General features: G+C 41.9%; 1 long non-coding RNA gene and 1 other non-coding gene across 2 annotated transcripts; both read left to right on the top strand.

Annotated features, from left to right (window-relative positions):
• The first annotated feature begins 812 nt into the window (after positions 1 to 812).
• On the top strand, positions 813 to 24,256 carry LOC114811336. The gene is made up of 3 exons (XR_003759019.2): positions 813 to 1,154; positions 13,980 to 14,110; positions 24,052 to 24,256. It is a non-coding gene; the product is annotated as an uncharacterized LOC114811336 (long non-coding RNA).
• LOC114811657 lies at positions 16,625 to 16,728 on the top strand. Its single transcript, XR_003759353.1, has one exon. It is a non-coding gene; the product is annotated as a U6 spliceosomal RNA (small nuclear RNA).
• Positions 24,257 to 25,778: the final 1,522 nt, after the last annotated feature.

Raw genomic sequence — 25,778 nt, 5'->3', positions numbered from 1 at the left:
ACTACTTACTTCCAGGATAAGTTAAAAAGAAGGTTTATCTGGAAAAAGACATGTCATATACAACAAGTTATTCCCTAGAGCAAAAGTCACAGTGTGGCATTCTTGTCATCTGGGATTCCATGCTGCAAAGAGATAGGGGCTCATTTTTGACTTAGCGGAGTCTCCCTATTGACACAGCATGGTACAACCAATCAGGATCCAATCAGATACTTGGAATAAAATGGAGTAATTGTCTATGTTTCTATAAAATGTTATTGATGACTGGTCACTGGAATCCTCTCTCCCTCCGTTATCTTAGTCAGGTAAATGAAAAGGAAATGCACGCATTCAAAATGGAGGAAGAGAATGGTAAGCAGCTCCTCTAGGCTTCTGTGATTGGTGAACTGAACGTGGCACATATAAGCAGGGCGGGCACAGTAAACTCTGAAAGATGCAGTAAAGCCCTGAGTCCAACAGTCTGGCAGAGCAGTACTCGTGACCACCTGACAGGTTGCAATTAGGAGAGAGGCTGCTGTCTGTGAGAAGATATGTGTGGTGAGCATGAGTGACTCGTTTTGTAAAATAAACCATTTTATGAGTGACCATCATTTGACTCCATGAATAACAACACAGAAGGAGGAATTTGGGGAGGAACTGATAACACAGAAGGAGGACCTTGATGAGACACTGAATCATCTTGCCATTAGGCAAAAAGAGGACTGTGGGAGGTAAACAAGATAAGCTAACTTGCAAAAACAGCGCTTGGGCTGGGGATGGGGAGAGGGATAGCTGTCCCCCCTTCCCCCGGCTTTACCTGGAAATGGGTTTGAGATAGTAAGCAAGTCAAGGCAGTGAGTCAGGACCCGCTGTGACCCCTCTGAAATAAGGTTGGGGGGAGAGAGAGGGTGAATGACTGATAGAGAGAAAAAAACAGAGCAAGGAAAGCAAGCCAGCACAGAGCAAGGGAGCCAAAAGACTGAAGCAAGTGGTGGCCATGAGCTAATGAATCCAGCCCCGGGTAGCAGCAAAGACCACCTGAGCCAAGATGCCTACGGCACGGCAGCCAAGAACCACCTAAAGACTTGTTCCAGGATGCCGTGCTGTGATCAGCTAGACACCTCAAGCTCCTCTGCTGTGGGACCACCTGCGTGAACTTGGGGAAAACAGTCGGAAAGGTTAGTTATGTGTGTGTGTGTGTGTGTGTGTGTGTGTGTGCATATGCATTTCAATTCCTTTCAATTAGCCTGGGAGTTGAATAAAACTTTCCACTCTATACCGTGGTGGTTTGGTTTCACTGTGGTTCAATTTGTCGTTGAGTGCCTGATAGGGTGAGACAGTACCAGGGATGGACTTAGAGAAAAAGCACCTGATGGTGTGAGAAGGGCTCATGACAATATGGCTACCGCCAGTTATCGCCCCATTTTCCTCTCCCATCCCTCTCCAAACTCCTTAAGTGAGAGTCCTCAATACCCTCACCCTCCACTTCCTCTCCTCCAGTTCTCTCCTTGACTCCCTCCAATCTTGCTTCTGCCACTTTCACTCCACAGAAATTGTCCTTTCAAATGTCACCAATGATCTCCTTTTTCACAAATCCAAGAGCCTCTAGGCTATCTTAATCCTTCTCTATCTCTCTACTGCCTCTGACACTGTCAACCACCTCTTTCTCCTGGAAACATCCAACCTTGGCTTCACTGATACTGTCCTCTACTCGTTCTCTTCCTATCTCTCTGACCGCTAATTCTCAATCTCTTCTGTGGGTTCTTCCTCTGCCTCCTACTCTCTAACTGTGGGAATCCCTAATGGCTAATTTCTGGGTCCCCTTCTATTTTCCATTTACACACACCTCCTAGGAGAACTCATTCGCTCTCATGGCCTCAACTACCATTTGTACGCAGATGATTCTCAAGTCTAGCCCTGGTCTAGCCCTCCAGCCCTCATCTTTCTCCTTCTCTGCAGTCTCTGCATTTCCTCCTGCCTTCGGGACATCTCTAATTGGTAGTCCCACTGACACCTAAACTGTCCAAAAGAGAACTACTCTTCTTCTCACCCAAACTCTGTCCTTCCCCTGACTTTTCCATACTGTAGACAGCATTACTACCCTCCCTAGCTCACAAGCCCATTAACTAGGCATTACTCATGACTCATCTCTTTCGCTCATTTCTATTATCAAATTACTTCATTTCTATATTCACTATATTGCTAGAATTTGCCATTTCCTCATCATTCAAACTGCTACTATGTTGATCCTAGTCCTTATCCTGCCTTGATTATTGCAACAGCCTTTTTCCTGACCTCCCTTCTGTCTCTCCCCATTCCAGGCCATACCTCAGGCTGCTGACTGGATCATTTTTCTATAAAAACATTCAGTCCATGTTTTCCCAATCCTAAAGAACTTCCAGTGGTTGCCTCTACATCAAACAGAAACTCCTTAACTTTGACTTTAAAGCACTCAATCACCTTCCCCCACTTCTAACTTACCTCACTAATTTCTTACCACAACTCTCAGTCCAATCACTTATCTCCTCTAATGCTAATCTAGTCACTGTATCTCTATCTCACTGATACCCACTCAGCCAGATCCTTCCTCTGGCCTGGAAGTCCCTTCCCCTTCATATCTACCGGACACGCTCCCCACATTGAAAGCCTTCTTAAAATCACATCTCCTCTGGGAAGCCTTTCCCAACTAAACCCTTACTTCCTCTATTCCCTTTTCTTCTCCAAGCCTCTTGCACTTGGATTTGTATCCTTTATTCACCCCACCCTCAGCCCCACAGCACTTATGTACATATAAATAAATTATTTTAATGTCTGACTCCCTCTTTAGCCTCTAAGCTTCTGTGGGCAGGAAAAATATCTACCAAATCTGTTATATTGTATTCTCAAGCACTTAGTACTGTGTGGTATATACAGTAGGCACTTAATAAATACAATTGATTTGAGAAAGTGAAGGTACAAAAAGTGAATTGAAAAACATTAGTAGGCCCATATGTGGCACTGTATGAGGATGCAAGGAAAATAATTCTATGCTCTAGATGTATAAGATATTGGTCAGAGTTCACAAATGCATACCTGGATAGGCACTCACTATCAACTCCATGATTTTCAAATAAAAGAACAGCTATGTCCAAAGACACAATCACATTGAGACAAGCCAATTCCAGCCAAAATGATCAGACTCAAGAATGTTGTTGCTTGGGTCCCATTGTGACCTACCTTCATGGATAGAATTGAAGGCTCCTCCCTTTTACCTTTATGAGGATACATCCTCTTGGAAGAGGGAAATTGAGTGAAATTCAATAATAATAATAATAATAAAGTTAGTATTTGTTAAGCACTTAATGTGTGCCAGGCAGTATACTGGTGGATACAAGCAAATCAGGTTTGGACATAGTCCCTGTTTTACATGGGATTAACAATCTCAATCCCCATTTTACAGGTGAAGTAACTGAGGCACAGACAAATGAAATGACTTGCCTAGGTCACACAGCAGACAAGTTGCAGAGCTGGGATTAGAACCCATGATTTTCTAACTCCCAGGCCCATCCTCTATCCACTACGTCATACTGCTTCCCTGAATCTATTTCAGTCTTGAAAGCAAATCTTTGCAATTTCAATCTTGAAAGTCTTGCATCAATTTGCAAGCAGAAATCTCTTCCCTCAGCCATGGTTGACTTGTCCAAGGTATTTTCAAAGTTATAACCTTTACTTTTCAAGGTCTGATCCAATTCTATATGCTTTCTCATAGGTTTGTGGTTCTGTGGGGCAATCTGAATTTCTCTGTGTCTTCGCAGCCAAACCAGGATGACAGGGGCTGTTTCACCAAGTCCAGCCTGGCTGCCTATATAACCCTAAGGAACCAGAGTTGTGAGGTGGTATCATTAACGTTTACCAGCGTTTCCACCTCTTATTTTGAAGAAATTTGTTTTACGCATCTTGACTTGCATCCCCAATTTCAGAATATATAGGGGATGAAAATGTGTATTATTCTCATGTATTAGAACATGACTTCTGTCTTTTACCTGACCTTCTCTGACCCTAAATCTTTTGCTATCAATATAATAGATTTTCATACCAATAACAGAGATGAAATTTGTTCAAAAAAAGCCTTATTTTTGTAAAAACACAGTCATCAAATGGCACCCTTCAAAATCATCATGTCCTACGCTTTGCAAGTGGGAGGACAAATTAGAGGTGCTCAAACTCTCAGGGTGATGAAGTACGGATATAAATATACCATCTGAAAGGCTAACAGTTCTGTTTGCATAAATAATCTAACAGCCGAACAAGAGAAATGGAAGGAGTTACTAGTAGCAGTGATGGCATTTAACAGGAAATTAAATTAGAAACATATGAAGGGTACCAAAGATATATTACCTTTCCACAAGAAGCATATAATCTAATGAGGGAAACAGACATAGAAATATTACAAATCAAGCTGCAAGGACTAGTAGAAAGAGCATGGGTCTGGGAGTCAGATGACCTGGATTTTAACTCTAGATCTGCCAATTGCTTGCTGTGTGACATTTAACTTCTCTGTGCCTCAGTTTCCTCAACTCTAAAGTGGAAACTGAGTACCCTTTCTTCCTCCTACTTACACTGTGAGCCCCATGTGGACTTGTACTGTTTCTGACCTAATTAACCTGAACCTACCCCAGCACTTAGAATAGCATTTGACACATAGTAAGTGCTTAACACATTAAAAAATTAGAAAAAAAATAGGCTGAAAAATTGAGCTTGCTCAATACACAGGTTGTGCTGAAAATGGATATTAATAAAGTGTTGATATCTTCCTAAATCAATGTTTGAATTCCTGAGGTAAATGAGTGAGGGGCCTACATCTTGTTACATTTTGACTTCAGTAAACGAAGGAAACATGCTTCCAGTAGTTCCATTACCTTTCATAAAGAAAGGAAAGAGAAATAAACAGGTGTAGCTTAACTGACAAAAATATAAGCTCTTTGTGGACAGGGATTATGTCTGCTAACTCTACTATATTGTACTTTCCTAACAGCTTAGTACAGTGCTCTGCACAAAGTAAGCTCTCAATAAATTCCATTGATTGAGTGATTGAAATAGTGTTGAGCCAAATAGGAAGCCTGTGGGGAATCCAATCACAAGCACAAAAATCTGTTTCTTCCAGAGGTAAAGCTTGGCTTATGTTAAACTGCTAAAACAAAGGGAACCACTTCCTGATTATCTTCTGTGTGAAAATGGAGCAAGATACATTCGAATTGCTTCTGTTTTTTTTTTCCCCAGCTATTCTTTACTAACTGGGAGAATTCTAAGAATAATTTTCTGTGAAAATTGCATTATTTTCAAAGTTAATTTTTAATAGTTCTGAAGCCGTTTGGTTCTTTATTCCCCTTTCAGTTTTTTTTTTTCACCTGAACATTAGTTTCTAATTTGGGTGTAAAACATTTTACAAGATGTTCCCCAATTAAAACTTAATAAAACTAAAAACTAGGGAAAATCCAAATTAAAACGATGAAACAGAATAAAAGAGATATCAGCTATTGAAAAGTGTCTTAGCTTAATTCCATCATTATCCCTACAACAACAGTGGTTACTTATTGCTTGACCCAACTTCAGAATATGTGCTGGTCACTGGAAAAGGAAGTTCAGAATTATGATAATTTCTCTTATCAGTACATCAGACTTCCTTTGGCCATCACTTCATTTTCTCTATCCCAGCCTTCCCCTCTCTCTGTCTCCTCCTCTTCATCATGATCAATAGTATTCATTGAGCATTTACTCTGTGAAGAGCATTGTACTAAGTGTTAGGGTGATCAGTCCATTCAGGTACCAGGAAAATCCTTGTGGGCTGGTGCCTATAGATTGTAAACTCCTTGAGGGTAGCTGGGAGAATACAACAGAATAAGTGGACATGATCCCTTCCATTAGGAGTTATTATCTAGCAGGAGAGATTGTAATTGTTCTCAACTACTCTCAACTGCTCTCTAAAGGCTCTCAACTCTTCCCCGACTATCCCCTGGCTCATAATTTTCTCCTGGCATGGAACTCCTTCCCTCCCAAATTCAATAAATAGACCACAGATTTCCCCATATTCAAAGGCCTCTTAAAATGTTATCCTCATTCTACAAGCCTTCCCTATTTCCCTTCCCAGCACCCTGCCTGACATGAACCCTTCCACCACCTCGAGTTATGTCATTATTTATACCCACCCTCAGCAATTTTGTGAAGTTTTAAAAAATTCTCCCTATAATTTTTATTGCTTGCTCTATTTGCAAATATTTCAATAGACGTCTCCATCATTAAGAGTGTAAGCTCTCTGTGGGCAGGAAATGAGTCACTTCTTTGGTATTTAAGCACTGAGTTCAGTGCATTACACCCGTTGGGTGCTGGATCAGTATTATTACTAAACTACTCAAATTCCTTTAGCAGCTTTTAATTGCCATGGGAGGTTAAAAAAAGCCCAATGTTTAATTTTGGCCAGCAAAATTGACTCTGCTTCCTCTTCCTGGCTCCCAGCCACAAGGAGTAGGTTTTCCATGTAAAGCAGTACTGTTACCAACATCATTAAAGTGGAACATCAGTAACCCCCACTAATTGAGGCCAAGACTAGTTTAAGAAATCAGATAACTGAACAAAATTGGATTTGATTTTCTCAGACATGAATATGCCCAATTTTCTTCGATCTAATTATTCAAACAAACCTTGATTTGGAGAGCATGCAACTTGGAGAGAAAGTTGGTCCTGTTTTCTCGAAGAAGGCATCGTTAATTGAGACATTCACCACTGGGTTTGCGTGTAATTGGAAAATGAACTTCTGAATTTTCCATGTTCCATTTGTATTACTTTTCACATAGTTGGCTATCAATATTTTTTTTTCAGATTAGAATACTTCCACAGATTCACATTCCTTCTCTCTTTCTCCATCTTTACATTGACACTTTGGGACTTTAATATCCACATAGACATTCTTGACGACTCTTCACTGTTGCCCTTAATTAACTGATCACCTACTTTATTGAGAAAAGCAAAACTATCAGTCTTGATCTTACTGGTGAATTGTACTTTCCCAAGCGATTAGTACAATGCTCTGCACAGAATAAGCACTCAATAAATACGACTGAATGAAGAGAAGCAGCACGGCTCAGAGGAAACAGCATGGGCTTGGGAGTCAGAGGTCATGGGTTCTAATCCTGCCCCTCCACTTATCAGCTGTGTGACTTTGGGCAAGTCACTTAACTTCTCTGTGCCTCAGTTACCTCATCTGGAAAATGGGGATTAAAACTGTGAGCCCCAATTGGGAAAACCTGTTTACCTTATATCTACCCAGAGTTTAGAACAGTGCTTATCACATAGTAAGGGCTTAACAAATACCAAATTATTATTATTATTATTATGAATGAATTTCCCCAAAATCTCCTCCTGTCATTCTCAGGTCCCTCCCTCCTTCTGCTCCTTCAAATCTCCCATCTCAATTTCACCCCCTCCATATGTGCATCAGACCCTATCCCTTCATACCTTATCAAAACACTTGCCCCCTCCCATCTCCCATCTCTAGTTGTCATCTTCAATTGTTTGCTCTCCAAAGGCTTCTTCCGCACTGTTTTCAAACATGCCCATGGCTCCACTATCCCATAAAAATCCTCCTTTGGCCACACAACTCCCTCCATTTATCACCCCATCTCCCTCCTACCATTTTTCTCCAAACTCCTTGAGCCAGTTGTCTACACCCTTAGTTCAAGTTCTCCTCTGATCTCTCCTTGACTCCTATCAATTTGACTTCCTTCCCCTTCAGTCAACAGAAACCATCCTGTCAGAGGTCACAAATGATCTCCTACTTGCCAAATCAAGTGTCCTCTACTCCATCCTAATCCTTCTCTCCTTTTCAGTTTCTCTCTTTCTCCATCCTTACATTGATGCTTTGGGACTTTAATATCCACATAGATGTTCTTGACAACCCTTCTTCTCTTGCTTTCTGTTACTCATCAGTGCCATTGACCTCCTGATCCACCCCAACTTGTCCACTCTCCAACCAAGCAGCATGGCTCAGTTGAAAGAGCTCGGGTTTGGGAGTCAGAGGTCATGGGTCCTAATCCCAGCTCAGCTGCTTGCCAGCTGTGTGACTTTGGGCAAGTCACTTAACTTCTCTGGTCTCATGAAAGAGACTGGGAATGAGCAGCCAGAGAGATAGGAGGAGAATCAGGAGAAGACAGCATAAGCGAAGCCGAGATTGGATAAGGTTTCAGGAAGGGGGTTGTCAATAGAGCCATGGGTCAGTGGTATGAGATCAACGAAGGGTTAGGGGAGCAAGTGAATTGAGTTCAAGAGAAAGGGGGTGTTGAGAGTGTCAATTTTATCATAAAGGGAAGATAGTTTGGGTATGGAGGCTAAATGGAGCATGATGAGTTGAGAAAATTGAGTGAGGTGAAAAGATCGGAGGTCCTAGGCCTATCCCTCCTATGCCTCCCATCCCCTAACTTTGGTTGTCCCTCAAGGTTCAGTCCAATTCTATTATCCATCTACATCCATTCCCTTGGAGGATTCACTAACTCACATGCCTGAAACTCCCACCTCTACTCCTCAAAGATATGCGACAGCAAAGTCTAACTACCGATCATGCAGTTCAGTACAATGTGGTCTGAAGCAGTGCATTATGTGTCTGGACTGAAAGAAGACCACAGTCGACTCTTTCAGGGTCAGAGTGCAGCCACTTAAGTTGATGCTGCTCACTGAAACTGAGTTGGCATGATGACTCATCAGATGATTTCTAACCAGATAGATCCAAGGTGTCAATGTACTGAAAACTGTGCTGCCTAGTAGCAAGAGTACAGGTTTGGGAGTCAGACCATCTACTTTCTAATCCCAACTCTCCCACTTGCCTGCTCTACAACCTTGGGCAATTTGCTTAACTTCTTTGGGCCTCAATTTCCTCATCTTTTAAGTGGGGACTCAGTGTCTGTTCTCCTTAAGTCTGTGAGCCCCACTTGGATGGGAGCACCTGCCTACCTGATTATCTTGTAGCCTTCCCAGTGTTTAGGACAATGCTGGGTACTGAGTAAGCATTTTAACAAATGCTACAATTATTCATTCCATCAATATCACAAGATTGGTCAGATTTGACGTGGATAGCTCTGTGCAGAAAAGCTTTCCCCCCCGCTCCCAGAATCTTCTCTTTGAGTGCTGAGTGTAGAAGGGGAAAATGTTCTGTTGCCATCAAACCTGCTTGAGATTGTTCAGTACTTGGCAATTCTGATCCAGGGAGAATGTGTAGCCACAGAGCACTAAGAAGAAATGGTCAAGAGTACAGGCCCAGTAGCCTGGGTGTGGCTTCTACACTGATTATGGGAACGTGGAACTCGGGGTCCTGGGAATGGCATAACCACACACTATTTTTCTGTTCAACATTCTGACAAGATCTTTTGCTAAGTAGAGTCTTCTCAGCTATAAGACTAACAACAGAAATGAAGAACATCATGATTTCAGCATCTCAACAACTGCAAACTAAACTGCAGTTTTTTCATCATAACATTCAACTTGAACAGATACAGTGATCAGATCGCTTAAAAGATATGAAGAAGCAGGATGGCGTAGTGGATAGAGCATGGGCCTGGGAGTCAGAAGGTCAAGGGTTCTAATCCCAGCTCTGCCACTTGTCTGCTGTGTGACCTCCTCCCTCCTCGCAAGTGCCACCCCCTCCACCTGCGCCTCAGACCCCATTCCCTCTCACCTTATTAAAACCATCGCCCCTGCCCTCCTCCCTTCCTTAACTTCTATTTTTAACCACTCAATCTCCAAGGGCTCCTTCCCCTCTGCCTTCAAACATGCCCACGTCTCCCCCATCCTAAAAAAACCCGCTCTTCACCCCACTTCCCCCTCCAGTTATCGCCCTATCTCCCTACTACCCTTCCTTTCCAAAATCCTAGAATGTGTCGTCTACAATCGATGCTTAGAATTCCTTAACTCCCATTCTCTCCTAGACCCCCTCCAATCTGGCTTCCGTCCCCTCCACTCTACCGAGACTGCTCTAAGGTCACCTATGACCTCCTTCTTGCCAAATCCAATGGCTCCTACTCCATTCTAATCCTCCTTGACCTCTCTGCTGCCTTTGGCACTGTCGACCATCCCCTCCTCCTCCATATCTTATCTCACCTTGGCTTCACGGCCTCTGTCCTCTCCTGGTTCTCCTCTTAACTCTCTTGCCGGTCATTCTCAGTCTCCTTCGCTGGAGCCTCCTCCCCCTCCCATCCTTTAACTGTTGGAGTTCCTCAAGGGTCAGTTCTTGGCCCTCTTCTGTTCTCCATTTACACTCACTCCCTCAGTGAACTCATTCGCTCTCACGGCTTTGACTACCATCTCTACGCAGATGACATGCAGATCTACATCTCCGCCCCTGTCCTCTCCCCCTCCCTTCAGGCTCGCATCTCCTCCTGCCTCCAGGACATCTCCACCTGGATGTCGGCCCGCCACCTAAAACTCAACATGAGCAAGACTGAGCTCCTCATCTTCCCTCCCAAACCCGGTCCTCTCCCAGACTTCTCTATCACCGTGGATGGCACGACCAGCCTTCCCGTCTCTCGGGCCCGCAATCTCGGTGTCATCCTTGACTCGTCTCTCTCGTTCACCCCACACATCCTATCCGTTACCGAGACCTGCCGGTTTCACCTTTACAATATCGCCAAGATCCGCCCTTTCCTCTCCACCCAAACGGCTACCTTACTGTTACGGGCCCTCGTTATATCCCGGCTAGACTACTGTGTCAGCCTTCTCTCTGACCTCCCTTCCTCCTCTCTCGCCCCGCTCCAGTCTATTCTTCACTGCGCTGCCCGGCTCATCTTCCTGCAGAAACGATCTGGGCATGTCACTCCCCTTCTTAAACAACTCCAGTGGTTGCCTATCAACCTCCGCTCCAAACAAAAACTCCTCACTCTAGGCTTCAAGGCTCTCCATCACCTTTCCCCTTCCTACCTCTCCTCCCTTCTCTCTTTCTACCACCCATCCTGCACGCTCCACTCCTCTGCCGCCCACCTCCTCACCGTCCCTCGGTCTCACCTATCCCGCCGTCGACCCCCCGGGTCACGTCCTCCCGCGGTCCTGGAACGCCCTCCCTCCTCACCTCCACCAAACTGATTCTCTTTCCCTCTTCAAAACCCTACTTAAAACTCACCTCCTCCAAGAGGCCTTCCCAGACTGAGCTCCTCTTCTCCCTCTACTCCCTCTGCCATCCCCCTTTTACCTCTCCGCAGCTAAACCCTCATTTTCCCCTTTTCCCTCTGCTCCTCCACCTCTCCCTTCCCATCCCCACAGCACTGTACTCGTCCACTCAACTGTATATATTTTCGTTACCCTATTTATTTTGTTATTGAATTGTACATCACCTTGATTCTATTTAGTTGCCATTGTTTTTATGAGATGTTCTTCTCCTTGACTCTGTTTATTGCCATTGTTCTCGTCTGTCCGTCTCCCCCGATTAGACTGTAAGCCCGTCAAACGGCAGGGACTGTCTCTATCTGTTGCTGACTTGTTCATCCCAAGTGCTTAGTACAGTGCTCTGCACATAGTAAGCGCTCAATAAATACTATTGAATGAATGAATGAATGACCTTGGGAAGTCACTTAACTTCTCTGTGCCTCGGTTACCTCATCTGTAAAATGGAGATTAAGACTGAGCCCCATGTGAGACAAGGGAATGTGTCCAACCTGATTTGCTTGTGTCCAACCCAGAGCTTGGCAATGGTGCCTGACACATAGTAAGCACTTAACAAATACCATAATTATTGTTATGATGATGCCCTGATCTATCTCCCTAACTACATTTTCACATCTCCCCCTGCTTTCAAGATATCTCTACTGGGATGTCCTGCTGTCACCTCGACCTTAACATGTCAAAAACAGAAATATATATATATCTTCTCAATCAAATCCTATCCTTCTCCTGACTTTTCCATCACTGCAGACAGCACCAGTATCTTTCCTGTCTCAAAAGCTTGTAACCTTGGCATTATCCTTGACTCCTCTCTCTCATTCATTCTACATTTTGAATCTGTCACTAATTCCTGTCTGGTCAGCCTTCAAAATGCTGCTACAATCAGCCTTTTCCTCTCAATCCAAAATGCTATCATGCTATTGCAAGCTCTATCCTACCCCATCTTGATTACTGTATCAGCCCCCTTGCTGACCTCCCTGTCTCCTGTCTCTCCCCACTCCAATCCATACTTCACGCTGGTGCCCGGATCATTTTGCTAGAGAAATATTCAGTCCATGTTTCCCCACTCCTCAAGAACCTCCAGTATTTGTCCATCCACACCATGTGATATAGAAACTACTCACCATTGACTGTAAAGCACTCAATCACCTTGCCCCACCTTACCTCACCTTTCTATTTTCCTACTATTCATTCATTCACTCAATGGTATTTATTGAGCACCTACTATGTGCAGAGCACTGTACTAAGTGCTTGGAAAGTACAATTCAGCAATAAAGAGAGATAATCCCTGCCCACATTAGGTTTAAGGTCTAGAAGCAGGAGACCGACATGAAAACAAGTAAACAGGCATCAATAGCATCAATATAAACAAATAGAATTATAGATGTATACACATCAAAACAAGTAAACAGGCTTTAATATAAATAAATAGAATTACAGATTTGCACATATTTACACAAGTGTTTTGGTTGGGGAGGGGGATAGAGCAAAGGGAGTGAGTCAGGCGATGTGGAGAGGAGGGGGAGCTGAGGAAAAGGGGGGCTTGGTCTGGGAAGGCCACTTGGAGGAGGTGAGCCTTCAGTAGGGCTTTGAAGAGGGGAAGCAGTGATTGTTTGCTGGGTGAGAGGAAGGAGGGTGTTCCAGGCCAGAGGTACAATCTTGGCTGGGGGTTGACAGTGGGACAGGTGAGAATGAGGCACAGTGAGAGGCTTAGCACCAGAGGAGCGGACTGTGCAGTCTGGGATGTAGAAGGAGAGAAGGAAGGGAAGGGGAAAGCCAATAGTGAGGAGTTTTTGCTTGATATGGAGGTTGATAGGCAACCACTGGGGATTTTTTTTGGGGGGGGTGACATGCACAGAATATTTCTGAAGAAAGATAATAATAATAATAATAATGTTGGTATTTATTAAGTGCTTACTATGTGCCGAGCACTGTTCTAAGCGCTGGGGTAGACACAGGGGAATCAGGTTGTCCCACGTGGGGCTCACAGTCTTAATCCCCATTTTACAGATGAGGGAACTGAGGCACCGAGAAGTTAAGTGACTTGCCCACAGTCACACAGCCGACAAGTGGCAGAGCTGGGAATCGAACTCATGAGCCCTGACTCCAAAGCCCGTGCTCTTTCCACTGAGCCACGCTGCTTCTCCGATCTGGGCAGCATAGTGAAGTATGAACTGCAGTGGTGAGAGACATGAGACTGGAAGGTCAGAAACCAGGCTGATGTAGTAATTGTACTAACAACCCAACCCACAAACTTCTCTCCTCAAATGCTAACCTTCTCACTGTACCTCAGTTTCACCCATCCTGCCTCTGGCCTAGAACACCCTCCCTCCTCATGACTGACAGACAATTTAGTCTCCTCCCTTTCAAAGCCTTATTGAAGGCACATCTCTTTCAAGGGGCCTTCTGTGACTTAACCCTCTTTGCCTTTTCTTCCACCCCCTGCATCACTCTGACTTTCTCCCTTTATTCATCTCCCCCTCCCAGCCCCACAGCACTGTGGATATGTACGTATCCATAATTTATTCACATATATTAACATCTGTCTCCCCATCTAGACTAAAAGCTCACTGTGGGAAGGGAATGTGTATGTTATGTTGTTACATTATACTCTACCAAGCACTTAATACAGTGCTCTTCACGGAGTAAATGCTCAATAAATATAATTGATTGATTGATGCATATGCTATTTTTAAAGTCCCAAATCACTCTAATGTTTCCAGCAACTTTAGAAAGAATGAATCCTAAAAAAATTTTTCTGAGATTGCAGATTTATTTCCTTTTCAAGTCTCAGCTTTCTTTCTTAATTTTGATTTTTTTTTAACAAGTCATCGCAGTAAGTCTCATCTCAGTGTGACAGAAGAATACGGAAACTGGTTTGGAACATGTTTACATTTCAGTGAAAGAACTTTTCAGCATAAATATGCATAAGAACCCATGCATAGACTTCCAGATATTGGTAAGTTACAGCTAAATATAGAGAAAAATCAAGAAGACTGTTTCCAATGGACCTGTAGGTCATCTGTTATTATTGCTTAATTTGTCTCTGGTTCATGTATCATAACTAAAAATATCTATGACTGGGAATGCCCTCCTGTTCAGATAAAATAATGAAATGAAGATATAATTAATGATAGCCAAGTTTTCTGGCAGCCCCCTCCCCCCGCCCCCCAGCCACTGCAGCTGAAAATACCATTTTATTGATAATAATAATAATAATAATTGTGCTACTTAAGTGCTTACTATATGCCAAATACTGTTCTAAGCACTTGGGTAGATACAAGTTAACCAAGTGGACACAGTCCCTGTCCCATACTGGGTTCACAGTTTTAACCCCATTTTTAGAGATGAGGTAACTGAGGCACAGAGAAGTTGAGTGACATCCCAGATCACAAAGCAGACAAGGGATGGAGCTGGGTGTAAGCCTCTTGTGGGCAGGGATTGTCTCTCTTCATTGCTGTATTGTACTTTCCAAGTACTTAGTGCGATGCTTTGAACACAGTAAGTGCTCGATAAATATGATTGAATGCATGAATGAATGATTAGAACCCATGACCTGACTCCAAGGTCCATGCTCTATCCATTACATCATGTTTTCCCTCCCGGTCACCCATGGCCGGCACCAGTTCCCTACCACATCCTTGAGGATTATTCACCCCATCCTGCTTTCCATGGCCCTGGCAGGAATGAGAAGAGCACCCACAACATCAAGCTTTAGATAACCTCTAGAAGGTTAGTGGCTGCATAGCCATTGTTCTGTATTCTATGTCACAAGGAGAGGTTCTGCTCCTCTAACCACAATGCCCTATTGACTTTTGTTTTAATTTTGTGTACTGTCCATTTGCCCCTATTCCTTATGTGTTTTAATGTTTTAGTGTTTCTTTGCTCTCCATGTGTCCGTCTCAGCCCTTCTCTGCCCCACCAACCCACAACCTGTATTCATAAAATGTGAGCCCTTCAGAAATTGCAAGGGACCCTATCTAATTCCCACTTATATACTTTTCCCCCGTGTTAAGTACAGTATTCTGCACGAAGTGGTCAACAAATACTAATTACCACAACTACTGCTCCAAAATCCTGTTGGCCTAGGTAACAATTATTACTTGGGGACTTAACCTATTTATGTTACAGCAAGGCATTTTGTCTACCTTTGTATGACACATTCGTTATCATGCGGTGCCAACTGAATGCTTGAGGGTTGTAAAAATCTCAGCACAGCAAATGTGTTTCCCCTCATCTTCGATTAGGCCTGGAACAAATCCACAATATGAGCCATTCAGAACAGAGGATAAAATACCTTCTCCTCCATAAATGAAACACATATGTACTTTGCCTCTATAGATGCTTAGCCTTATGAAATTATGATCCAAATTTTTTTCAGTCTCTGTAGACAGAATTTAATTTGTGTGCATTGTTTTGAGTTATTCTGCTTTCATTTTTGCACACAACAAGCATTCAGTAAATGTGATTGAATGAATGAATTTTCCCTCCATAGCATAAACTACAGATTCAAATTAACATTTTGAAAAATCAGAAGGCAGGAAGAGAAGTTGAAAGGTCAATCCATTCTTTCGATAATGTGTCCATTAGTGACTTTTTGCAGCTCCTTAATGGAAGAGTAGAGATGTGTCCCAAACTGCGGCCAAAAACGCAAATCATAAAGATTCCCCGGGGCCTATGAAACTTAACCAGGGCAATTCAGGAGCTAAGGACCATATCTGGCCTCAGAGATTTCTTTTAACTCCTCTCCAAATTCCTAGGCAGGGGTAGGCATCCACTCTTCTTGTTTTAGGTCTTGAAGAGAGTGCTTGAGAGAGTCACAATTGGCATTTGGAGGATATAAAAAAAAAAATCATAGCAGCTCCAGGAAATCCTCTCTGTGTAGCCACATTATTGTGTGCTTAGGGTCATATCTATAGGTCTACGTTTAGGCAGGTAATTCAGCCATTTTTCAAGCCGATCCGCCCCCTATCCGATACTGCTGTGGTATCAGAGGCCTTCATATCCAGTATCCTTGTTTTGAGCCCCCTGGATTCTCCTCATCTTGGATCCTGTTATAAAATTCCATGGCTTGGAAGCAACACTCAGTGATAATGATTGTGATTTTTGCTAAGTGCTTACTATTTAACATGCAATGTAGTGAGTGTTGGGTAAATGCGAAGGTATTCAGGTTGGACACATCCCCTGTCTCAAATGGGTCACCAAACATATGTCACAGTTTTTCCTCATATATAGCTCAGCAAGGCCTTGTGGAAAGAGCATGGGCCTGGGAGTCAGAGGACCTGGGTTCTAATCTCATCTCTGCCATTTGCCTGCTGGGTTAACTTGGGAAATTTACTTAATTTCTCCATTTTCCAGTTTCCTCATTTGTAAAATGGAGGCTAAATACCTATTCTACCCCTCTCTTAAATTCTGGGTCCCAGGCTGGACAGAGAATGTTTTGTACTTCAATTATCTGAACCAAATTTACCTGGCTCTTAGGCAGCACATATACTAAAAAATCGGAACGATACAGAGAAGATTAGTATGACCCTGGGCAAGGATGGCATGCAAATTCATGAAGCCTTCCACATAGAGAAGCAGCGTGGCTCAGTGCAAAGAGCCCGGGCTTGGGAGTCAGAGGTCATGGGTTCTAATCTCTGAGCCTCTACTTGTCAGCTGTGTGACTTTGGGCAAATCACTTAACTTCTCTGTGCCTCAGTTACCTCATCTGGAAAATGGGGATGAAGACCGTGAGCCCCAGTTGGGACAATCTGATTACCTTGTATCCCGCCCAGTGCTTACAACAGTGCTTGGCACACTGTAAGCACTTAACAAATGCCATCATTATTATTATTACATTGGCACATAGTAAGGGCTTAACAAACACCACAGCTCTTACTATCACCCACTCTTGACTGTAAGCAAGTGGGCAGGGAATGTGTCTGTTTATTCTTATATTTTACTCTCCTAATTGCTGAGTACAATGCTCTGCACACAGTAAGCACTCAATAAATACCACTGAATGAATGAATTTATAGTATTATTATTATCATTATTATTTTAGGGACCTGGGAGAGGAAAGATATTGACCCTGGAGAGAGAGTGTGGGGTGGGGGGGCATGGAGGGAGGGGGTTAGGTGTTCCCAAGAGAAATGCTCTAGGCTTGAGCAAACTCAGTGCTTACCAAAATCGGGCTTATCTCGTCCTCAGTTTAGATTACATCCTCAGCATTCCCCTGCAGTTAGTCTCCTGTAGCTTCCTTGGACTAGTTTCTAAGCTGTTTCAACTCAATTTTGTTTTATTCAGATTGATGGAAATTCGGTGGTCTATTTTCCTCCAATTATGAGGAAAGTATTCTATTACCAACCATTGTTTGTAATTTTAAGTGGATGAGTTCCTAAATTCAGGCAAATTGAATACTCTAAGGAACAAAGTCACATTTTACAATCTTTAGTTGATCGAATGCTCTTTAGACTGATTTCCCTTTCAGTTTAAACTGTAGCTTAGATTGCCGTGCCCTTAACCACCTGGGATCCAGGATTTCCTTCCTGCAACCCACTTCGAGTTTCTAAAACGTTCTTTTCAATCTATCCTGCAGGGTGTTATTGAAAAATGCAATTTCTGTCTTAAAACAACCCAAATTTGATCTAATGTGCTACATACAACCCTATTATGGGCCAATTCTGTCATATTTCCCTTGGATCCATTCCCCAGTTTCTTTAAAAACCCTGCATTTGAAAAAGTGAAAATGGCAAATGTCGCTTTCCTCCTTAAACTCATGCTACAGTTTCTCAGAAAGACTGAAAGTTTAATAGCAATGATTGTTACAAAGCTGAAACATTTACGTACATGAACCACTTTGCACTTGTGCCATTCAAGATGAATGCATCATATTTACTGTGAACTTGGTAATTATTTTTTGATACTCTTGAACTGAGTGAAAATGGAACAGTTCCATTTCATTTTTCTATTGCCATTCCCAGGACCCCTAGTTAAATGCTCTGGCACGTCTCCAGGGTCTAATCCCACAGAGCACAATTTGCAAAAACAAAAAGTAAAAAAAAAAAAAAGCTTAAAGCAGAATCTGTGTCTAATGGGGCTTTTAACAAAGTTATCAGTTTTGTATTTAAACCACTAAAGACATGATACAGACAAAAGCGTGCATAAATTGAAAGGCAGTTATACAAATACACTTGAAAATGTTATATTTGCATGGCAACCAGCTTATTATATTTACATGAACATCTGTGCAGGTTAACTAAAACCCTAAAAACAGATGGACATGAAGGAAGAGCTACTAATTAACAAAGCTATATGTTGATTAAATCAGCATGTGGTTAATTTTAATGATTGCTGATCTTTATTGGGCGTGTAAGACTTTTCAAACTCATATCTACTTGAGTTGACATATGGATTGACCAAAAAGCCAATGATGATGATATTATCATTAGTCCATTATTTCACAAGTATTGCCACTACTTCTTGGAGACGTACAAGATCATTTTAACAGTTTACATTAGGGAAAGAGGTAGAATTACATAAGGAAATATGTATGGTATCTGAGTAGGAAATTTCAAATGTGAAGGTAAAGTGGTCTCAGTCATAATAATGATTTTAAAATATTGTTTCCATGTAGAAAGGTACTGTGAGTCTGTTGGTTTCAATCACACTCGGTCAATCAATCAATCGTATTGAATAAGGAAAAGAGCAAAAAGATGGGCCTACATTTGAATGTTCAAAGATCAGAGATCATGACAACTGGAAGTTTTACCACATTTGTAGTGGATGGAGAGGAGAATTAAATAGTTGACAGTTTTTCTCTCCTGATATCAATAATCAATAATAGAGGAATTAGTAGTCAAAAAATACGTTAAAGACTAAAGTTAGAAAGAATTGCTATGAAGAGCCTGGAAAAAGTAATGAAACGTGCTGATGTAACAATTGCCACAAAAGTACAAACAGTCAATTCTATGTGTTTCCAGCGATATTGTTTGGATGAGAAAGCTGGACAGTTAAAAAACAAAATAGAAAGAACAATGATACTTTTGAAATGTGGGGTTGGAGAAGGCTTTTGTGGATACCATGGACTGCCTGAAAGACAAACGAGTGAATTTTGGAGCAAATTAAGTCAAAGTGGTCTTTGGAAGGCTAAATGACTTGACTTAGATTAGAATATTTTGGACACTTAATCAGGACTAATTCTCAGGAGAAGAAACTAATGCTAGGAAAAGTTCAGGGAAAACTTGGAAGAGGCAGACTAGCAGCTAAATGGATGGCGAACATAACTATAAAGGAAGAACTATTAGAAAGGTTACGGATTATGGCAGAGGATAGGACGTTCTGGAAAAAGTATATCCACGGAGTCTCTATGAATCAGAAATGACTTGACAGCATTTAAAAATCATATTCAGAGCACTGTACTAAGTGCTTGGGAGAATACAATATAACAAAGTTAGTAGACACATTGCCCTCCAGTAGTTGAGTCTACAGTCTATCCTGAAGATCCATGTGTCCTTTGAGCACTCTGTTAAACACAGATTTGCAGTCAGAGCATCTGCTGGGTCTGCTTGTATACTTTACTGCATAAATTCAGCCCCAATTTTTTCAACATTTCAAAATTTTGGAAAATAAATTCTACGTGAAAACCAAATTCCAATTCTGAAAGAGAACTGAAGGTTCTAGGAAGTTATAACCAATGTTATGGCAAATGAGTGCAGTGCATTTGGAATTCTATCCAGACTGAATTTTCCCAATAAAGTGTTGTTTTTTTTCTCCAAATGATTAAATGTTTCATACTGTAATGTAGTGTTTCTAAATTCTATGAGCAGGTTGTTGGGAGAATTCTCAGAGACGTCCTCCAGCCTTTACTGGTTTTGTCTACCACAAAGTTCATGAATCTGTCCCTTCCTCTACACCCTAATTGCTATCACCTTGAATCGAGTTCTCATCTTGCCATCGTTAGATTATTGCTTTAACCTCCATGCTGATCTCCCAGCCTCCAGACTCCAATTTATACCGCATGCTGCTGCATTGATCGTCTTCCTGGAACATAGCTTGGACTACATTTCCCTTCTTCAAACAAAAACTCCACACAGTCACATTTCTGGACCTATTTTACCTATCTGTTCTCTTCACTCACTATTCCCCAACTTGCTTTCTTTGTTCCTCCCAAGTCAACCTTCTAGCTGTACCTCGCTTCAACTCCCCCATTTTCAACCCCTCAATCCAGATGATCCCTTGACTTGTAACTCTCTTCCTCCCCACATCAGACTGCAACCCTCCCCGTATTCAAATCCTTCCTAACTTCCCACTTCCTCCAATAGACTTTCCCCAGTTAATCTTCTGAGACCTAGGGCCATATCATCTTTTCATCCGACAATGGTGTTTATGAAGTTATTTATCCCCTCCTTAGCACTCGTGTACCTATCTCTGTTCCATCAATTTATTTTGGCAATTCCAGTTGTAAATATTTTAATGTCTCTCCCATTAGAGAGTGAGCTCTTTGTGGGGTAGGACTGTGTGACATCTCTTCCATATTTCCCAAGCACCTAGTACAGTGCACTACACTAAATAAGTGCTCAATAAATGCTATTAGTTCCATCACTACTACTATTACTATTTTCACTAATACTACTACTACTAATAATGATGATGGTATTTTTTAAGTTCTCACTATATGTCAAGCTTGGTACTAAGACCTGGGGTAGATACAAGGAAATCAAGTTGGACATCATCCCTTTCCTACACTGGAGCTCACAGTTTAAATCCCCGTTTTACGGATGAGGTAACTAAGGCACAGGGAAGTTAAACAACTTGCTTGAGGTCACACAGCATACAAGTGGCAGAGCCGGAATTAGAACCTAGATCTTTCTGACTCCCAAGGCTCATGCTCTATCCACTAGGTCATGTTGCTTCTCTGCTACTACTATACACTTCCTCCATTCATTCATTCATTTAGTGGTATTTATAAGCACTTACTGTGTGCAGACCACTGTACTAAATGGTTGGGAAAGTACAATGCAACAATAAACAGTGGCAATCCCCGCCCACAGGAGTTCACAGTCTAGAGGAGGGGAGTCTTACTCTACTTCCTCTAACTCAGCATTTCTCATGGCCCCTTTCATCTTTCTCCAGATGCTAATCTTTTCTCAACCTTCGTCTCTCGTAGCTGCCCAGACTAGCTTGCGCCAAGCCACCTGCCTTCCTGTCCAACTGCCTTTATACTCTCTGGTCCTACTTACCCACTTCTTTGCCCCATATTCCTCTCACAATTCCTGTGTCCCTGCCCTCTGGGATCCTACTCTTCTTCCTCCCTGAGTTCTCATCTCTAGGTGCTCATTATACATGATGAAAAGATGAATATCTTTCACCTGTGGAAATTTGGGTGGACATTTCATTTAAGTACATATTTTCATTTGAAACTGATAGTTTCTTTGCAGGATCTCTCACAGCTTCTATTAATACAATATCTATTTAATTAAATTGAGGGAAAAATAAAAATGTCCATTTCTCCTAAGGAGCATTATATTTGACCTCGGGCCATACTAAGTAGATATTTGGTTTTGCTTTCCAACAAACACCCTAAAACTATAAAAGATGGAACTGGGGGATGGAACTCAGTGCTAAGATGGCTAAAGCTAAATCCTTTCTTCTTTTTCAAAACCCTGTCAGAGACCTTTGTATCCATGTTGACTTGCCTTTAGCTCAGCACAGCTGTCCCAACAACCAAGTCACTTGTGACAAATGCCACTGATAATCAGATCCTTCTTATATTGGCCTCTTGCTTGTCCCTCTCTAGGTAATGGATGCTCAGAGGCACACTTAAAACACTACAGAAGTGTGGGGGGGGGGGGGGGATGGAGAAGGTGTCTTTGAAGTAACTGACATTTCCTCTGTCAAAGAAGAAGGAATAATTTCAGGCAGTCTATTTGCATCGAGCAATTGCCATAAAAGGAAGGTTAGTCCTTCATTGAGGAATAAAAAAAATCAAACAGAGAAATTCATTTTATGTCTAGAAAATTGTAAGTCTTAGACCTAAAACAAAAATGTATAGCAACAGCAAAACACAAAGTCTTCTCAGAGTAGCATTATGTTTTTTCCATGGTATTTTTCGATGTTCATCATATCACATTAACATAGCATTCCTTAAACAAGAGCTTCTGCTGGATTATGGGCAACAGCCTGCTGTATAGCCATATGCATTCCAACACGGGAGTATCTCTGGTAATACATTTCAACCTAGTTCTGCTATGCCATGTCAGATTATACTTGTGATGGACTCACTTGCTTCAAAGAAAGATGCAGAGTACCACCCACCCACAATAACCCAGAATGTTTTCCCAAATTCCTTAAAGCATCATCTAGTCAAAGAGACAATAGACAAATTGATCTGATTCTAGAGTACAATTCTAATTGAAAAGCTCTAAGCCCCAAATCTCAAATATAAGTCTCATAGAATACTGTCATATCTTGAAGAGAAGGAAGGCAACTAAACACTCTGCTAGGTCAATAGAAGTCTCTAAATCTGGGTGTCATTATGAAAATTGCAGGACAAACATTATGAGTTTATCGAAGTCAAAGTAGAATATGTGTAATTTCGTTCAGGCAAAAGGGATTTCCTTCTTGCCACAAAACTGACCAAAGTAATAGCATTATGGCATCATTAAAGAGTGTTGAGAGAATTCAACTGAATATGAAAATATTTAAATACACATTGTGGAATCAAGGAGTTTAGTCCTAATTTTGCACGGTAGAATTTTAAAATGTGTTTTTGTCTAAAACTATCACCAAGAGCTTACCACAGAGCCCATGAGAATTCTTTGTGGGAAGAAAGGGAAAACATCTACTATCTTTTGATCTCTTGAGTAATGCCTGGCTAATGAAAAATAGGTTGTAGAGTCTGCACAAGCAAACCATTAAAGTAAGAAATATACTGAAATAAAGACTTAGGGAAAGTTATTGATATTGATCATTACAATATGTTCTCAGTTTCTCATCCAATAAATCCCATGAAAAACAGCTAAATTAAAAATAGATCTGTTTTCTTTTCAGAATTGTGTTACTTGGGTAGGGAGTCACTGTCCCACATGGAGCTCAGAGTCTAAGAGGGAGGGAGAATAGATGTATTGCTCATTTTACAGTTGAGGAAACTGAGACAAAGAAAAGTTAAGTGACTTGCCCTGCTCTGTGTCTCAGGTTCTTCATCTGTTAAACAGCAATGAGATATCCACTCTATCACCTTTTAGTCTGTGAGCTCTTGTGGAACAGGAATTGTATCTGACCTGATTGTCCTGTATTTAACTCAGAATTTAGCAAAGTGTGTGGCACATGTAAGCACTTAAACACCATTTCTCATTATTGTTAAGAGAAGCCGGGTGGCTTAAGGGAAAGAGCACAGGCTTGGGAGTCAGAGGTTATGGGTTCTAATCCCAGCTCTATCACTTGTCAGCTGTGTGATTTTGGGCAAGTCACTTTACTTCTCTGTGTCTCAGTTACCTCTTCTGTAAAATGGGGATTAAGAGTTTGAGCCCCACATGGGACAACCTGATTACCTTGTATCTACCCCAGCACTTAGAACAGTGCGTGGCACATAATAAGCACTTAACGAATGTCATTTTTATTATTACTATTATTACCATCATTACTTTAGGTCACAAATCACATCTTCACACACTGACAAAAATTTCTCTGGGCATAATATAATCGTTGAGACTTAAATGGCAAGTTAAGTTTACATCTTTACAAAATTTTCCATGGAACAAGCAAGACGGTGAATTGGGCTATACTATACTGACCTATGATTAAAGATTAGAGACTGTCTTTAATAAAACTGAGTGAATACTAGCAACAAAAGAGCTAAAGACTGTAGAAGCAGATCGGTAAGAGAACCAATCACCTTTTGTGATCTCTTTTTACAAGGCTGACGTGGTTTTTCTCCGAGAGGACTTCAGTGGAACAACACAATCATGTGAAATCAATATTTATCATCAGGCTTTAATCACCTTGTGGTCATGGGTTTCTGAGGATGTCATCAGTCTGGAAAAAGTAGCAAAGAACAAAGGAGAGCAAAGGTGAGGCAGATAAGAATATGGTGTGTTAAGCAAATCTGTGAATAAACTTCAAAAGGTTCAATAAATAAAAACATCACCTGGTCAGCAGGAAGGAAGCATGTTAATGTGACTCACATCTTGAAGCAGACATTTGAAAGATAAAGCAATTACATTTATTCCGTCTTCTGTAAGAAGTACATAAACACTGAAGTGTTCTTGTGCCCTTATTTGTGAAAAGACCTGTGTAATAACCAGTACTGAGTCTAGATTCCTTCAGAGCACATGCTACTTAACCCACTCAAAACTTCTGAGCTAATACCATGAAACACTCTAGATCTTTACTTCCTCTCCACTTCACTCTACTAAAAGCTGAAACCCTCAGGTTTCAGGTATAGACTCTCCAGGCCCCAGCAACATCTCATCTTCACCATCCACTTTTCATGACCTTCTTGACTACCAGTTGTGGCAGCAGGAATGAGAAGGGAATAAGATGGAGATGGCAGCAGTCCTGGCAGCACAGTCCAGAATGGCCCAATTAAGTCAAGGTTACCATCTTCCTGTGCGGCACACAGCTGAGACTGGCATCAGTAGCAGCCCAGCTGAACTGGCCTGTCCTGATAGTAACCAGTGGTTATGCCATTCTCATCATGATAATCATTTTGGCATTTGTTAAGCAATTACTATGTATCAAGCACTGTACTAAGCACTGAGGCAGAAACAAGTTCATCAGGTCAGACACAGTCCATGTCCTACATGGGACTCACAGTCTAGGTAGTGAGAACAGATATTGAATCCCCATTTTGCAGTTGAAGAAACTGAGGCACAGAAAAGTTAAGTGACTTGCCCAAGGTCACACAACAAGCAATTGGCAGAGCTGAGATAAGAACCCAGGTCCTCTGACTCCCAGGCCCATGTTTTTTCCATTAGGTCATTCTGTTTCCTCTCTCTCCCTTTCTCTCCTCTCATTGCTATTTCCCTTTTCTCTCTTACCCTTCTTATCAATCTCTTTCCCCCTCACTTTTTTTCTTCTTTTTCCTCCCTGCTGTCCTCAAGAGCAAAAGCCCAGTGCTCAGCTCAATACCCAGCACAAAGTAAAATGCTTAATAATTACCACAATCAGTAGAGGGACCCTGGTGCTGGCATGCACCATTAGCAGGACCAGGAATAAAAGTTGAACCCATCCCTACCACCACCAAAGGTCACCGCTCCTGAAACACTTTGTGCATGCTGAGCTGAGGGTAAGAGCTGTTCTCGTGCTTTCAGACACCTCCATCCCTGCTGAAACTTTGAACACATTTTGGGAATTTGTTTATAGTGTGTTTTGATGTTTTATCTCTCTTGATGTTTTATCTCTCTTGATGTATCTGCCTCCTATCCCTCCTCCCCACTTAAACTCAGACTGTGAGTTCCCCAAGGTACAGGGACAATGTCGGATTCCCACTTGTGCATTCTTTTCCAGCACTTAGCACAGTTGTCTGCATACAGGATTTAATAAATACTATTATGACTTCTAGTAGTAGTTCAGTGCTCTGCATAGTCAGCACAGCACTCAATGGAGGTTTGGGACAACAAAGAAAATGGGCAAACAGAAGGAGA

Source organism: Ornithorhynchus anatinus, chromosome 4 (genome assembly GCF_004115215.2).
Source record: "Ornithorhynchus anatinus isolate Pmale09 chromosome 4, mOrnAna1.pri.v4, whole genome shotgun sequence".
Taxonomy (NCBI): domain Eukaryota; kingdom Metazoa; phylum Chordata; class Mammalia; order Monotremata; family Ornithorhynchidae; genus Ornithorhynchus; species Ornithorhynchus anatinus.
Note: the sequence above shows the minus strand (reverse complement) of the source record. Positions and strands in the feature narration are given on the sequence as shown.